General features: G+C 48.2%; 1 protein-coding gene across 3 annotated transcripts in view; it reads right to left on the bottom strand.

Annotated features, from left to right (window-relative positions):
- The window catches only part of AFF1 (ALF transcription elongation factor 1), a 154,449-nt gene extending 141,536 nt beyond the window's left edge, over nucleotides 1–12,913 (bottom strand). For 2 of the 3 annotated variants that reach the window (XM_084758221.1, XM_084758222.1), the window contains exon 1: nucleotides 12,686–12,913. The gene's annotated coding sequence lies outside the window, so the exon portion shown is untranslated. The remainder of the gene's footprint in view (nucleotides 1–12,685) is intronic. The other variant, XM_084758224.1, reaches the window with a different exon arrangement.
- Between the last annotated feature and the right edge of the window lie 3,445 nt (nucleotides 12,914–16,358).

The raw sequence follows: 16,358 nt of genomic DNA, 5'->3' as shown, positions 1-16,358 counted from the left end.
TAGTAGGCAACGTGTTGGGGGTGACTCATGAATCACATTTTCCCCCATTTTCTAGAATTCCAACTAGACGGATTTCTACTCCTCTGTCCTCCAATGCCACAAGGACCCACCAGAAACCAATAACGGAGCACAATTTTTCCAGCCAACCCCCATCCTGCGGTTATGCTCAAGGGTTCTGGCACTCACAGATACAAGCACACACCCCATGCCTTGCTGGCTCCCCTCTGCCGGGATTTGGTGCTCAGCTGATAGACAAGACTTCCAGAAAGAACATCCCAACTCCTGAAGCCCATGTTGTAATGTGCTTTCAACAATTCTCAACACCCCCAACTCTATTCTGGGATAACTGTAAGAATTAGCCATGAAGTAGGCTGGGTGGTGGTGGCACACACCTTTAGTCCCAGCACTCGGGAGGCAGGGGCAGGCAGATCTCTGTGAGTTCGAGGCCAGCCTGGTCTACAAAGCAGGTCCAGGGCAGCCAGGGCTACCCAGAGAAACCCTGTCTCAATAAAACCAAAAACCAAAAAACAACAACAAAAAAAACCAGATGTGGTAAATATCAGTGTACCAGCAGATATGTCCAACACTTTGACATGGTGACAGGACACTGTCATTATAAAGTCCATGACAGGAACAGCTAATCTAGTTGGGGAAGAATGATGTCATTCAAAATGGTTTAATTAAGTCTATGATTTTTTTTTTCCTGAGACAGGTTCTTACTATGTAGCTCTGCTGTCCTGATCTCACTATGCAGACCAGGCTGGCCTTGAACTCACTGAGCTCTGCCTGCCTCTGCCTCCCCAGTGCTGGGATTAAAGGCGTGCACCACCACACCTGGCCCTGCAGCTATGGGTATTAATCACCATCCATTGCAAACACAAGTGTCTCTGATGAGCGCCGAGAGGTGCACTAACCTATGGGCATAACAATAACTCAAAGTTTTTAGGTGTCAGTTGGGTGTGGTGGTGCACACCTTTAATCCCAGCACTCTGGGGAAAATAAACATAAAAAAAAGGGGGGGGGGCTGATGAGATGGCTCAGCGGTTAAGAGCACTGTCTGTTTTTCCAAAGGTCCCGAGTTTAATTTCCAGCAACCACATGGTGGCTCAGAACCCTCTATAATGAGATCTGGTGCCCTCTCCTGGTCATAGTTGTACATGCAGGTAAATACTATATACATAGAAAAGACAGACAGAGAGTAGAAATGAAATGTCAATTCTGTGACCATGGCTCAAGAAGAGAAATATATTAGAGATTGCAATTTAAACAAGGAGCAGAAACTGACTAGGCCAAGCATCCATCTACACATTTGCATCTTACAAGTGATGCCCAGTCAGTCCCGTGGCAGTGAAACTCTGCAGGGGGCATATTTGGTTACAAGACATACGGGCACTGTGGAAGCCCTCCCATTAGAACTAGAAATTGAAGGAAGTGAATTTACTTAAGCATTTGATCAAAGAAAGTTGTGATTACAGTCAATTGGATGGGAAAAGACATTTCGTACCTCAGAATCCACCTGCTAATCTTCTTGTCAATTTGACTAATTTTGTTTGGTTTGTTTTCCAGACATCTGGGTAGCCTCGGCTATCCTGGAACTCTTTGTAGACCAGGCTGGCCTCAAACTCAAGAGATCTGCCTGCCTCTGCTGGGATTAGAGGCATGCCACCACACCCCGGCTATTTTTGACTAATCTTTAATTAACTAAAACCCAAACAGCTAGGACACTTGTGAGGGGGTTTTCTTGGTTGGATCGTTTGAAGTGGAAGACCCTCCCTAAATCCAGACCATCTGGGGTCAGAAGAGCCTTCTAGTCGCAGGCCACATAAAAGGACACTTTTAGAGCCCACTTCTTGGAGATTCCAGTGTGGCCTGACAACTGGCAGCTCCCCAGGACCTCCCTGGGACCCCGGCACCAGATGGGGACTGCTGTGACGTCATTCTCAAGGCCGAGCAACTGTCAGATCCTTGGTCTTTCCTCCAGGACACAGGCATTGTTGGATTACTCAGACCACAGCCTGTAAGGCACTCTAATAAATCCCGGCAGCTCTGGGCCTTCAGAGAACACTGCCCCAACCAGCACAGCTGTAATGACCAGAAACCACGAGGCTTTTGTGACATACCGAAGAAGAAAAAGACTCCTGCAGTAATTTAATTTCTACAGAATCTTTTGCTAATTGAAAATTTATAAGAAACAAGATGTACAGAACAGAAAAACTGAACTTAAAGTGTGACTTTCAGGAACAGAAAATTAGAACATAGCCTTGGTCTGTGATCTCCCCTCAGATAATGAGTTTTTCTATTCTTGGGGGATAATTTTGGTCCTCGCCTTAATTGAGTCCCTGGTGTGGCGGGAGGTGTCCCACACCCTTCCGGTGTGGTCCTGGAAGGGATTGCTCAGGTGTATGCACCAGTTGAAGCTGAATCCAATTTAAAAGGATAATCTGAGCAGGGTGTGGTAACGCATACCTAAAATCCCAGCATTCCAGACCCTGAGTTTAGCAAGATCCTATCTCAGAGACAGAGGAAGGTGGAATATATATATACATATACCTTATTTTTTCTATTTTTATGTGTGTATTAATTACTTTCCTTTTGCTGTGATAAAACACCATGATCAAGGCAACTTACAGAAAAAGGTATTAATTTGGGCACCATAAGGATCAGTTGTCCTCTGACACCCACATACTTCCTGGGGCATGCATGTATCCACACACACATTTGCACACAAAGCGAACAAGGTGTGATAAAGAAAAGAGCCAACACAACATTTCCTTTCAGGGGTAAAAATACCACACACTCATTCATTGGTAGTAGCATTTATAATTTTCTGCTCTACACACATTTAGTGGCTTAAGCTACCCAGCCATCTAGTAAGGAATGTGCTAGTATGTCCCTTCCTTCCTTCCCTCCTTATTTTAGGGACAATTCTCAGGTCTGTGGCATGTCACACAAGCGGAGGTCCTGAGAGTGTCTACGATACATATTACCCTCAAGAATGTATAAAGCAGAACAGCCTTGGAGAGTCCTGCTCCTGTCTGTTTCTAAGAGAAGGGAACATGTTTTTTTTTTAATATTTATTTGAGTATTCTATTTGCATGTATGACAGAAGAGGGCATCAAACCCCATTATAGATGGTTGTGAGCCACCACGTGGTTGCTGGGAATTGAACTCAGGACCTCTGGAAGTGCAGCCAGTGCTCTTAACCACTGAGCCATCTCTCCAGCCCCAGGGAACATGTTTATAGCAGTGTAAATGAAGGCAGCATCTCCCCTAGGGCACTGAGCAGCTGTACTGCCAATTATAAAAGAGAGGGCGTCCCTGAGCTCTGAATTCCCTCCTGGAACACAGCTCCCGGAGGCTGTGGGCAAACCCTTGTGCAAATTGGCCCTTGGAAAACAAGAGCAGGGAAACAAGATTCTGCCGCTCCAGCAACTACAGTCGTGAGTGACAGAATCCTTCCTCTGTCACCCAGCAGCCTCCAGGCGGGTTAACGTGTTAGTTTGTAAGTAGGATGACACCACATCTTCACATTCCTCTGCCAGAAGCCAATCGCTTTGCCTGGAGTCTGACAGGTAGTGGGGGGGGGGCACATTAAAGGCTCAGGAGCCTGCACATCCATCTGAAAACCACGGTGTTAACGCCTCTGCTGCATGCAGTGGGTCAAGCCGGTTCCAGAAACAGAAGAAGCAACATCTGAGGGTTACAAATGCAAACTCTGCACCAGCATCGCAGACACGCCAGACTGTGTGCCACTAGGGACTGAGGCACTAGCGGGGACATATGTGGTCCTGATGTACATAACACCTGAAAATCGCTGCATCGACACGTTACACACCTAACATAGCTACGACTATTACACAGGTGTGTGTTCTTGCAAGCCATAAAGAGAGCTTTCACAGGCTGGAGAGATGGTTTAGTGGTTAAGAGCACTGCCTGTTCTTCCAGAGGTCCTGAGTTCAATTCCCAGTAACCACATGGTGGTTCACAACCATCTATAACAAGATCTGGTGCCCTCTTCTGGCCTGTATGTGTACATGCAGACAGAGCACTGTGTATATAATAAATTATTTTTTAAAAAGAGAGCTTTCACAAACTCAGTGATGGTTTTTCTGAACTAAATGAGGCAGTTTGTAAGGTGCAGAGGCCAGAGGACAGCCTAGATGGTCATTCCTCAGGAGCCATGTCCCTTGCTTTTTGATGGACAAGGAGGCTAGTCTGGCTAGGCAGAAAGCCTGCACACATTCCCTAACCCCTGGAAAATGATCTAACCCGCTACTATATGCCCAGGCCTTTCTGTTTGGTTTATCATTTGTACGTGTTTTCTAAGACAGGATCTCACTATGTAGGCCAGGCTAGCTTTGAACTAATGGAGATCTGCCTTCCTTGGCCTCCCCAGCTCTCAGATTGCAGATTTGCACCGCCTAGCAGTATTTTAGCAGCAGCGGTGGTGCATGCATATAATCTCAGAACGCTTTGAATCTACAAGCATAAGGAAATCCTGTCTAAAAATCTCAACACCAATGCCAGTTGTGGTGGCACATATCTGTAATTCCAGCACTTAGGGAGGCAGAGGCAGGTGGATCTCTGTAAGTTCTAGGACAGCCTGGTCTACACAGAGTCCAGGACATCCAGAGCTACACAGAGACACCCTGTCCTGAAAAACCAAGGGTGGAAGGTGGGGGAAGAAAAAGGGGACTCTTAAGTCAATTGTTAAGGCTACCCTTGAACTTGTCTCTCTCTCTCTCTCTCTCTCTCTCTCTCTCTCTCGTGATTCTATATATTTTTAGTTGGCTTTGCATGGACATGTCTGTGCACCATTTGCTTGCGTTGTCCTTGGAGACCAGAAGAGGGTTTTGGATCCCCTGGGACTGGATAGAATAATAGATCATTTTGAGCAACCATGTGAGTGCTGGGACTTGATCCTGGGTCCTCTGGAAGAGCAGCAGAGCTCGTAACTGCCGACCCATCTCTCTAGCGCCTACCCTTGCCCTTAGGAGTCTCCTGTCTCGCCTTCTCTACAACTGGGGTTACAAACCTGTGCTACAGGCCCAGCTAAGATCCTCACTACAGATGAATACTTGTCTGTTAAAGAAGCCTGCGAACATTCCTCTGTGGAGGCACAAACATATACCTGAATACTAGATGAAAATGCTATTTTCAGGCTGGAGAGATGACTCAGCGGTTAAGAGCACTGGCTGATATTCCAGAGGTCCTGAGTTCAATTCCCAGCCACCACATGGTGGCTCAGAACCATCTATGAGATCTGGTGCCCTCTTCTGGCGTGCAGGTGTACATGCAGGCAGAACACTGTATGTACAATAAATAAATAAATCTTAAAGAAAAAGAAAATGCTTCTTTTTTGGTGGGGGGGGTTTCGAGAAAGGGTTTCTCTGTGTAGCCTTGGCTGTCCTGGACTCACTTTGTACACCAGGCTGGCCTCGAACTCACAGGGATCTGCCTGCCTCTGCCTCCCGAATGCTGGGATTAAAGGCGTGCGCCACCATGCCCGGCTGAAAATGCTTATTTTCCAACTAATGTCCATAGTGATGAAAAAGAGTCACTTAAGAGAAACACATTATATTATAGTCAAGCTGTAATTCTTTTTTTTTTTTCTGAGACAGGGTTTCTTTGTGTAGCCTTGGCTGTCCTGGACTCAATTTGTAGACCAGGTTGGCCTTGAATTTACAGAGATCTGCCTGCCTCTGCCTCCTGAGTGCTGGGATTAAAGGCAAGCGCCACCACCGCCCAGCTTCAAGCTGTAATTCTTGAAAAACAGGAGACCACATAGCACACAGCCAACACAGTGGACCACATTAGGAGGCGCACCAGGCTTTGAGTCACAGAAGCAAGCTCAATTTAAAATCCCCCTGATTTTAAAAGGGGGAAATGAGAGGCAGGTGTGGTGGCGCACACCTGTCATCCCAGCTCTCAGTCATGCAGAGGGAGGCGGGTCTCTGTGAGTTCGAGGCCAGCCTGGTCTGCAAAGCGAGTCCAGGACAGCCAAGGCTACACAGAGAAACCCTGTCTCAGAAAAAAATAAAACAAATGGGGGGAAACCCCACATAAAACAAAAGGAAAATAAACTCCAGCTTTAGAGTTGCAGTAGGTGTGCATGGTAGGTCATGAGAGATGAGCACAGATGTAGCCTCTGGGGGAGCGTGTCTGGTTACTGTTCGTGTCTGGTTACTGTTCTGGAGATCGGGGTTTTGTCATGATGCTGTGCTTAGATCCCTGTGCAGCAAACAGAAGATGCTCAGTACTCAAGCATCATCAAGAATGAACAAGGGATTTCCAGAACGCTGTTTCCTTTCAGGCTCCCCTTTGTCATAAAACTCTCTCAGTAGGAAAAAGTCACTCTATCAAGAAACACTTAGTCACATTTAAAATGGGCCAGCTAATTTCAGAACGTCAGCTGACTTTCCTCCCCTTGAGAATACGACTAAAGGAAGGCTGTCCCGAAAGAGGAACTCCTAATTAGCAGCCCTGGTGGCTGCAGTCACTCACTGTCAACTCCCGGCACTCACTGTAAGCCTGACCAGGAGTTAAGGTGTGGCGGGCGCAGCTCAGTTACTTGACAGAGCTCTTGTGTGGCCCACATCAGGCCCATGGTTCAATTCCCAGGAATACACAAGTCACAGTCACAGTGGCCTAGGGCTGGCATCCCTGCCCTTGTTAGGCTGAGGATCCGAGGGTCAGGGACTCCTTGACTATGTACAGTGTTTGTGTCTAATGGAGAGATGGCTCAGAGGTTAAGAGCACCATCTGCTCTTCCAAAGGTCCAGAGTTCAATTCCCAGTAACCACATGGTGGCTCACAACCATCTACAATGAGATCTGGTGCCTTCCTGTGGTGGGCAGGCACACATGTGGGCAGAATACTGTATAAATACTAAATAAATCTTAAAAAAAAAAAGAAAGAAAAAAACAAAGGCCAGGTGTTAGTGGCACACAGAGTCCTGTAATCCAAGAATTCGGGGAAGCAGAGGCAGGTGAATCTCTGTGAGTTCGAGGCCAGCCTGGTCTACAAAGTGAGCACAGGACAGCCAAGGCTACATAGAGAGACCCTGTCTTGAGAAAAACAAAACAAACAAACAAACAAAAAAAGAGGGTTGGAGATTCATCTTAGTGGGTAAAGCAAGCAAGAGGACCTGATTTCAAATCCCTAGCACTCACAAGAAAAGCCACGTATAAGCCGGACATGGTGGCGCACACCTTTTGTCCCAGCATTCGGGGAGCCTGAGGCAGATGGATCTCTGTGAATTTGAGGCCAGCCTGGTGGTCTACAAAGCAAGTCTAGGATATCCAAGATTACACACAAAGAAACCCTGTCTAGTGATGTCTCCAGGGCATACTGTCCCACACAAATGTAAATTAATTTTGTCTTTTATTTTATTTATTTGCTTTTGGGGAAGGGGGATTTTGAGACAGGGTTTCTCAGTGTAGCCCTGGCTCTTCTGGAACTGGTTCCATAGACTGGCCGGTTCCAAACTCAGAGATCTGCCTGCTTCTGCCTCCACAGTGCTGGCATTAAGGGCATGGACCACCACCACACAAGGCATTTAACTTTGCTTTTTGAATATATATTTATTTGGAGCCTGGGATGGTGTTGCACACCTTTAATTCCAGCAGAGGCAGGCAAAGACAGGCAAATCTCTGTAAGTTCCAGGCCAGCCTGGTCTACAAAGAGAGTTTTAGGACAGCCAGGGCTAAACAGAAAAACCCTATTTCAAAGAACAACAATAAAAACAAATTATTTATGTGTTTGGGGGAGGGGTGCCTGATCTTGGAGCTCGGTACCTGGTTACTGGGAACTGAACACAGTTCTCCGGAAGAGCAGCCAATGCTCTTAACCACTGAACCCGCTCTCCAGCTCCAGCTTTGGTGTTTGTTTGTTTGTTTGTTTCCCCCGCCCACAACACACACACAGGGTTTCTCCATGTTAGCCTTGGCTGGCCTGGACTCGCTTTTGTAGACCAGGCTGGCCTCGAACTCACAGCGATCCGCCTGCCTCTGCCTCCCGAGTGCTGGGATTAAAGGCGTGCGCCACCATGCCCGGCTTCAGCTTTGGTTTTTAAAAGTGAAAATATTTCAAGACTCGTGTTTTAACATTCAATTAACGCCATGAGAGATTGTACAAATTTGATGAAAGAGCTGAGCACAGAACTCTTTCCACTTGATTTTCAAAATATATAGAAACAAGCCTGGGGTAGTGGCACACATCCGTAATCCCAGCACTCAGGGAGACAGAGGCAGGCATATCACTGTGAGTTCGAGGCTAGCCTGGTCTACAAAGTGAGTCAAGGACAGCCAAGGCTACACAGAGAAACCCTGTCTAGGAAAATCAAACCAAAAAACCAAACCAATAATGATAATAATAACATTTCTTTTTTCTCTCGAGACAGGGTTTCTCTATGTAGCCTTGAGTCTCTTTGTAGACCAGGCTGGCCTTGAACTCACAGAGATCTGCCTACCTCTGCCTCCAAGTGTTGGGAGCAAAGGTGTATGACACCATTGCCTGGCTCAAAAAAGTTTCTTTTCAAAGGTTTGATTTTAAACTATACAGCACATGGCAGTAAGCCCAGCACTGCATAAACTGAGGCAAAAGGTTCTGGAGTTCCAATTTAGTTTCAGATACCTAGTAAGAATCTGTCTGGAGCCAGGCACATACCTGTAATCCCAGCACTTGGGAGGCAGAAGCAGGGGGATTGCTGTGAATTCGAGGCCAGCCTCATCTACAAAGTGAGTCCAGGACAGCCAAGACTACACAAAGAGACCCTGTCTCGAAAAACCAAATAAACAGATAAATAAACAAAACAAAACAAAAAACCAACAAAACACAAGGAAAGAAAGAACAGTCTCCTATTCATTTTTTTTTCAACTCTGAAGGCAGTAATTAACTGAACAAATGTATAAATAAGTGTGTACTAGTGTATGGCAGGTGTGCTAGCACAAGCCTTTATTAAAGTATTTTATTTAATTTTTAATTTATGTGTGTTGGTGTGAGGGTGTCAGAATCTTGGAGTTAAAGACAGTTGTGAGCTGCCATGTGGGTGCTGGGAATTGAACCGGGGTCCTTTGGAAGAGCAGGCAGTGCTCTTAACCACTGAGCCATCTTTCCAGGCCCCCACAAGCCTTTAATCCCAACATCCAAGACAAAAAGGCTAGAATGGTTAGAGCTACACAGAAAAACCCTGCCTAGAAAAACAATGCAAAACAAAACCAAATTGGAGCCAGGTGTGGTGGGGCACGCCTTTAATCCCAGCACTCGGGATGCAGAGGCAGGCAGACCGCTGTAAATTCGAGGCCAGCCTGGTCTACATAAGCAAGACCAAGACAGCCAGGGCTGTTACACAGAGAAACCTTGTCTCAAAAAACCTAAAAAAACAAACAAAAACAAAAAAAATTGGTGCCTAACAAAAATGCAACTCATAATTATGTTTTTACCCCACCCTCTTTTGAGATAGGGTTTCAATGTGTTGCCCTGAAACCCATTTCATAGACTAGGCTGGCCTCGAACTCACAGAGATCCACCTTCCTCTGCCTCCCAAGTGCTGGGATTACAGCTGTGTGCCACCACGCCAAGAGTTTTTAACTTTTTTATCCTCCTCCCGCCCGCCTGCCCCCCCGCCCGCCCCAGAGGGTTTCTCTGTGTAGCTCTGGCTGTCCTGGAAATCGCCCTGTAGACCAAGGTGGCCTCAAACACACAGAAATCCACCTGTTTCTGCCTCCTGGGTGATTTATTTTTTATTTTATGTGTGTTGGTGTTTTGCCTGTATGTCTCTATGTGTAGGGATACACATACAAATCTTCTGGAACTGGAGTTATAGACAGTTACAGGCTGCCATGTGGGTGCTGGGTGCTGGGAATTGAACCCAGGTCCTCTGGGAGATCAGTCAATGCTCTCAACCACCCAGCCATATCTCTCTCTCTCTCTCTCTCTCTCTCTCTCTCTCTCTCTCTCCCCCCCCCCACCTCCCCTGTGTGTGTGTGTGTGTGTGTGTGTGTGTGTGTGTTAAGTGAAGGCCTTGGAAACTGGGGTTGCTAACTGGGTGTAATGGGGAAAGCTTGTAATCCCAGCAGAAGCTGAGGCAGGAGGATCACAAAGACTGCCTGAGCTACACAGTGAGGTTCTTTGACAAATCAGAAACAAATGAAACAGAAACCAGGGGACGAAGAACAGGAGGAACACAGCCTCTACCACCTGTTAGCTCAGCCCGCAGCTCCTTACTAAATCCAGTTAAAGCAACAGGAAACAAGAAACAGAGGTTCCGATACTGACTACCCCATAAGAACACTGACTTAGGGCTGGAGAGATGGCTCAGTGGTTAAGAGCACAGCCTGCTCTTCCAAAGGACCCAGGTTCAACTCGCAGCACCCACATGGCAGCTCACTACTGTCTGTAACTCCAAGTGACATCCTCACACCAACACACATAAATTAAAATTAAATAAAATATTTTTTAAAAAAAGAACACTGACTTGGAGAGGGGGGTTGGGGGCGGACTTACTCGCACACTGTGAGTGGTATTTAAAATAGACTGAATTTTATTTTGCTATATTGTCTAACTTTTGGGTGATTTTTGTAACGTAACTGAAGACAACATGATTCATCAAAACTGTCTTTTTGCAAGGTTGAAGAGTTACTAAAATGACTGAAGCCAAAGGCCCAATACAAATGTACTCTCTACACTGAATGAATATGACGTACTAAAATGGACTTTAATCCCAGCACTCAGGGAGACAGAAGCAGGCGAATCTCCGTGAGTTCAAGACCAGCCTGGTCTGCAGTGTGAGTTCCAGGATAGCCAAGGCTACACAGAGAAACTGTGTATCAGAGAGAAGGAAGAAAGAAGAAGAAGAAGAAGAAGAAGAAGAAGAAGAAGAAGAAGAAGAAGAAGAAGAAGAAGAAGAAGAAGAAGAAGAAGAAGAAGAAGAAGAAGAAGAAGAAGAAGAAAGACAAGCTAACGTCACAGCTTCTTTCTGCAAATAGATGGCAAAGATATTCCTAGGCTCGAACCAGCAGCTACCACATGCGCAGTACCACCAAACTCGCGATATTTCAAATAGACCAATCACTCCTGTCTAAAAGCCGGTCTCCCTCTCAAAGCCTTTCCTAAGTTCCTGCTTTCCTAAAACACGCCGCCTTCAAATGAGTTTCCCTGGTTTTAATTAGGACTTACCTTCTCTCCTCTCCCGAACTGTTAGCTTTCCTTTTATGCGCGTTTATCTCCCGCCCCCCCCCCCACAGTCAAGAAACCACCTTTTAAATGAAGCAGGCGAGCCATCAAGAATTTTTAATCTTTTGAGAACCTATTTCTAGAAAGCCCACTCAAGGAATCCTTTCTAATAAAGATGAAAGGCAAGCTAAGGAAATACATTAGACAGAGAAAGCAAACACTCAAGCAGGGCCATATCTATGCATTTGTAAGCCGCAGGGAAGAACTTGCTAGCCTCCAACAAAGACCACGAGCCTGGCACCGCCTAGGAGAGGGATGGACCCCCGCCCCCCCACCTAACGTGCATTCAGCATGACCTTGTCCTGCCTGAATCCTGCGCACAGCCCCACCCCTCTCCTATCCCTAGGACTCCTCCAGCGTCTCCATTGCAGAGCTCAGAATCCTCACTTTGCAACTGTCCCAGGCTTCACTGCGACCTGCGTCTTGGTTCGTGGTTCCGCACTGAAGGTTTTCAATGTGCCAAGTTCCTCCGCGGCCGGTCATACCCCCCGTGGCGCACCAACAGGATTAAAATTATCCCACCCTACCCTTCAAAAGAGTACAAAGCAAGGCAAATGGAACCGCTGGCAGTCAGGGCTTTCCGCCAGCTCTGTCTGGTTCTCGGAAGATTCGGACACAGCCCCAGCCTCCAAAGCCAAGGGTCTTAGGACGATTTGCATAACAGTATTGGTGGAGAAACTCTAACCGCAAGACGCTAGAAGGGCCCCCCAGGGCTTCATGCTTGGAAGTAGGGTTCCAACACCGGAAGCGTGATTCGTACTACCCTTCAAACTCCCCGACCGAGGACTACCTAGGCGCAGTCACAGAGGACCTGACACAGGAGGAAACAGTGGGGGTGGGGGTGGGGGTGCCGAGCTTGGGGAGAGCGTCCAGAGTAACTGACCAATCCTTATTCTTAAGATGCCCCCTTCCTCCGTCCCCGACAGCAGTTCTCAGAAGTGTCTCCAACTTTTCCCTGCCTGGAGAACGCAGACCACCGCCCCACGCCTCCTCTCCATCACAATTAGAGGGGATGGGTAGGTACCACTAATCTCCTGCCAGATGCTGGGGGAAGGAAGGTCGGAAGCGGAGGAGGAAAGAACCTGGCTGTACTCCTCAAGAAACTTCTGGGACTCTTGTGTTACGCAACTCAGGAACCAGGCTCCCAACAACGGGACATTTTTCCCGCAGGACGCGAGGCTCAAGGGAGTGAGGAGGACGGGCGACCTCTCAGGTCCCTGTCCCCTGAATTTCTGGAAGCTACCTTCAGAGGAACCGCAGAGAGGGGCGGCGCGAGCCGGTCTTCTGCGCCCATTATACCCAAAGGTTCCCACCCGGAAAGTGCCAAAGCCCGCCCTTGAGTTAGCGTGCGGGGCAGCTTGGCTGCCGAGAAGTTCGCGACTGCGGTGCGGGGGACCGGGAAGACCCCCCCCCCAATACCCGAGTCCGCGGCACACTTGCCTCGGCTTACCTTCCAGCTCCTTTGGTCCTCCAGTCCCGGCTATGGTGTGCTCGTCACCTCTCTTTGACCTGTTGAGATGCAGGGACGCGGGTTGCGCTCTAGAGCCGCGGGGACCTGAAGGTGCAGTCCGCACCACGGTGCGCGCAGGCCACCGGCCGTGTGCACCGGGCTCTGCCAGCTCCAGGCTCGCCGGCGTTGGGCATCTGCTGCCCGGAACGCCCGGAGGCCCAGGCCACGCCCTCCGAGGCGAGCCACGCCCCTCGCCTCGCCCCACCCCCACCCGGCCCACACCCTCCGGCCCGAGCCACCCCGAAGGCGAGGAACACCGCGACCCTCCAGCGGAGACGCGGTGGGAGGATCCTGGGGGAGCTGCGGCTCCGGAGGGAACGCGGCGCGCGGGGGGTGACCCTGCCCCAGGCCGCTGCGGGGCGCCAGAACCCTTTGGCTTGACAACCAGATTAAGCTCCGGGTCAAGTTGCGACGGAAAGTGTCAAGGAGGCTTTTTGCAAGCTCCTGTACAATTGAAACGGATTCCATGTCCTTTAATGGCGATAATAACTTACATCTGAGGGAGCGATTTACAGCTGGGGCGGCGGGGACGGGGGGAGCTCTTCGCACACAGGCCTGGTTCATTTTCGCAGCAACCTTATAAAACACATATATTATTCCTATCCCCCAAATAATGAAACTGAAACTCTGGGAAATAAAGTGACTTAGGTCAGCCAGGCTCCGGAACTGAGCCCCGGGCTCGGCTCGCTCAACCGCAGCGAATTCTCGTGGATGCCGGGACCCTGCAGCGCAGACCCACCGGAAGAAGAGTTAAGCGCCTTAGAATCCGACTCTGAGCATACCAATAGGCTGTCCCTAATTCGGTTCCCACTTTCTTCCCTAAAAGAGCCAGAAAGACTTTAAGAACCGGCCTAGGCAACGCCCGCAAAGTCTCACTAGCTAGCTCTGGTGGTCCTGAAATTCACTACGCACCACTGGTCCAGTTACTTTTTTTGGGGGGGGGGGGAGTGAGTTGGTTTGGGTTTTTCTTTCTTTCTTTCTTTCTTTCTTTCTTTCTTTCTTTCTTTCTTTCTTTCGTTTTTCAAGACAGGGTCTCTCTGTGTAGCCTTGGCTGTCCTGGACTCACTTTGTAGACCAGGCTGGCCTCGAACTCACAGCGACCCACCAGCCTCTGCCTCCCAAGTGCTGGGATTAAAGGCGTGCACCACCATGCCCGGCCCTGGTGTTGGTTTTTCGAGACAGGGTTTCTCTAGGTAGTCTTTACTGTCCTGGACTCGCTTTTGTAGACCAGGCTGGCCTCGAACTCACAGCGACCCGCCTTCCTCTGCCTCCCAAGTGCTGGGATTAAAGGCGTGCGCCGCCGCCGCCGCCGCTGCCGCCGCCACCACCACCCGGCCCCAGGTACTTGTTTTAAATTATGAAAGTGTCGGTGGAAATGAGTATAATGGATGAAAACTGAGCCCTCCAAAGCTGGCTGATTCCCCTCCCCTTTCCCCCATTAAGTACTGCTTTGCCCCTCATGAGACCTTCACTGTCCACAAAATTGAAAATCGGATCGATAAATATTTGCATTTCCAAATTAAACACTTTATTGACCACTATGCTTTATTTCCCATTTATTGTTTTCCAAAATATAGGGGCTACAGTTTAGTGGTACAGTGTTTGCCTCTCCACTGTGGCCCCTCGGTGAGACTGTGTTAATTTTCTTGACTGCAAAAGTAAATTTAGCCGGGTGTGGTGCCTTTAAGCCCACCACTCAGGATCAGTGTGAGTTCGAGGCCAGCCTGGTCTACAAAGAGAGGTCCAGGACAGCGAGGGCTATACAGAGAAGCCTGTCTCTAAAAACCATAAATAAATAAATAAGAGGATAAAAAATTGATATTTGATGTGCTTTGGAAAATGGGGCAGTGACTTTTGTTATTCCCAAATGTTTGCTTATTTGTTTGAAACATGCTGTCACGTAGCTCAGGCTGGCCTCTGACTCAGTAGCCGAGGATGGCCTTGCGCAGGGTTCTGGTCCTGCCGCCTCCACTTCCAGAAAGCTAGAATTACAGCCGTGTGGTGCTGTGCCGACTGTACAGTGCTGAGGGCAGACGCCAGGAGTCTAGGACAGCCAGGACTGTTACACAGAGAAAACCTGTCTCAACCCTGCCCCCAACCCCCCCCCCAAAAACAAAAACAACAACAACAACAACAAAAGAAAATGTTAGAGTGATCTGAACAGGGTGGGAAAGGAGTTACCTCTGGTGTTTGGATTTCTTACAGTTTTCTGAGAGAAACTGTTATCTGTTCTCAGTAATGGTAAGTTTGTTGCTGTTGTTTTTTGGTTTTTGGAGACAGGGTTTCTCTGTGTAGCCTTGGCTGTCCTGGACTTGCTTTGTAGACCAGGCTGGCCTCAAACTCACAGCAATCCGCCTGCCTCTGCCTCTCCAGTACTGGGATTACAGACCTGCGCCACCACGCCCAGAGCTGATAAGTGGTTTTAAAAATCTTTTTTGAGCTGGGTGTGGTGGTGCACACCTTTAATCCAAGCACTTAGGGGGCAGAGGCAGCGTATCTGTGAGTTCAAGGCTAACCCTGTCCGGCGGTGGGGGCTGCGGAGTGCATTTGCAGCAGCTTAAGAGTCACTCAGGATTAAGAGCAGTGGCTGCCCTCCCGAGGGCCCTGAGTTGGGTTCAGTCACAACCATCTGCCACTCAGGTTCCAGAGGGTCTGATGCCTCTGATGCCTCTGATGCCCTCCGTGGACACTGCACACAGGTAGCCCAGAGACCTATAGGTAGGCAAAACACCCATGCACAAAAAATGAAAATAAATAAAATATTTTTTTAAAAAGCCAGATGCAGTGGTTGGTGTGCACCTGCAATGCCAGCATCCCCACATCCAGGCAGTATGTGGGAAACAGAATCGCCTGCGTGGTCCAGGGCAGCAGCAGGAACAGGCATCATCCTGCTTCCACAAGCCGAGAGGCAAGAGCCTGAAGATTGTTCAGTAACCTTCACATTACATGCTCACAGCTAAACTACAAACACACAGGCACACACGCATACACACATAAAAACAAATAAGTAAATGTTATTGTTCACCCCTTTTTTGCCAGACCATGTTCTACACTGCCAGGATGCAGGCTATTTTATTTGCTTATTTTAAAATATTTTTTTCTTTTTTTCCAGAGAGGCTTTCTCTGTGGTTTTTTTGTTTGTTTGTTTGTTTGGTTGGTTGGTTTTTTTGTTTGTTTGTTTTTGTTTTTCCGAGACAGGGTTTCTCTGTGTAGCCTTGGCTATCCTGGACTCAATTTGGAAACCAGGCTGGCCTCAAATTTACAGAGATCTGCCTGCCTCTGCCTCCCAATGAGTACTGGGATTAAAGGCGCGTGCCACAACATCCAGCTTTAAAAAAAAAAATAAATAAATAAATTGAGATGCTGCAGATCAAATCCAGGGCAGAGTGCGTGTTAGACAACAGCTCTACCACTGAGCCATATTCAGTGTTCAGTCTCCCTTTCAATTTATGTCATAATCTAAATGAATTAAACAAAGGCAGACACAGTGTTGAATCCCTGTAATCCTAGCACTTGACGGTCTGAGGAAGGAGAACTGAGAATTCCCGGGCAGGGAAGATGGTTCACTGAGTTAAGCCACTTGTCACCAAGTGCGGCGATGTGAGTTCAGTCC

This window comes from Acomys minous (assembly GCF_964271855.1).
Source record: "Acomys minous genome assembly, chromosome: 15".
NCBI classification, from domain to species: Eukaryota; Metazoa; Chordata; class Mammalia; order Rodentia; family Muridae; genus Acomys; species Acomys minous.
Note: the sequence above shows the minus strand (reverse complement) of the source record. Positions and strands in the feature narration are given on the sequence as shown.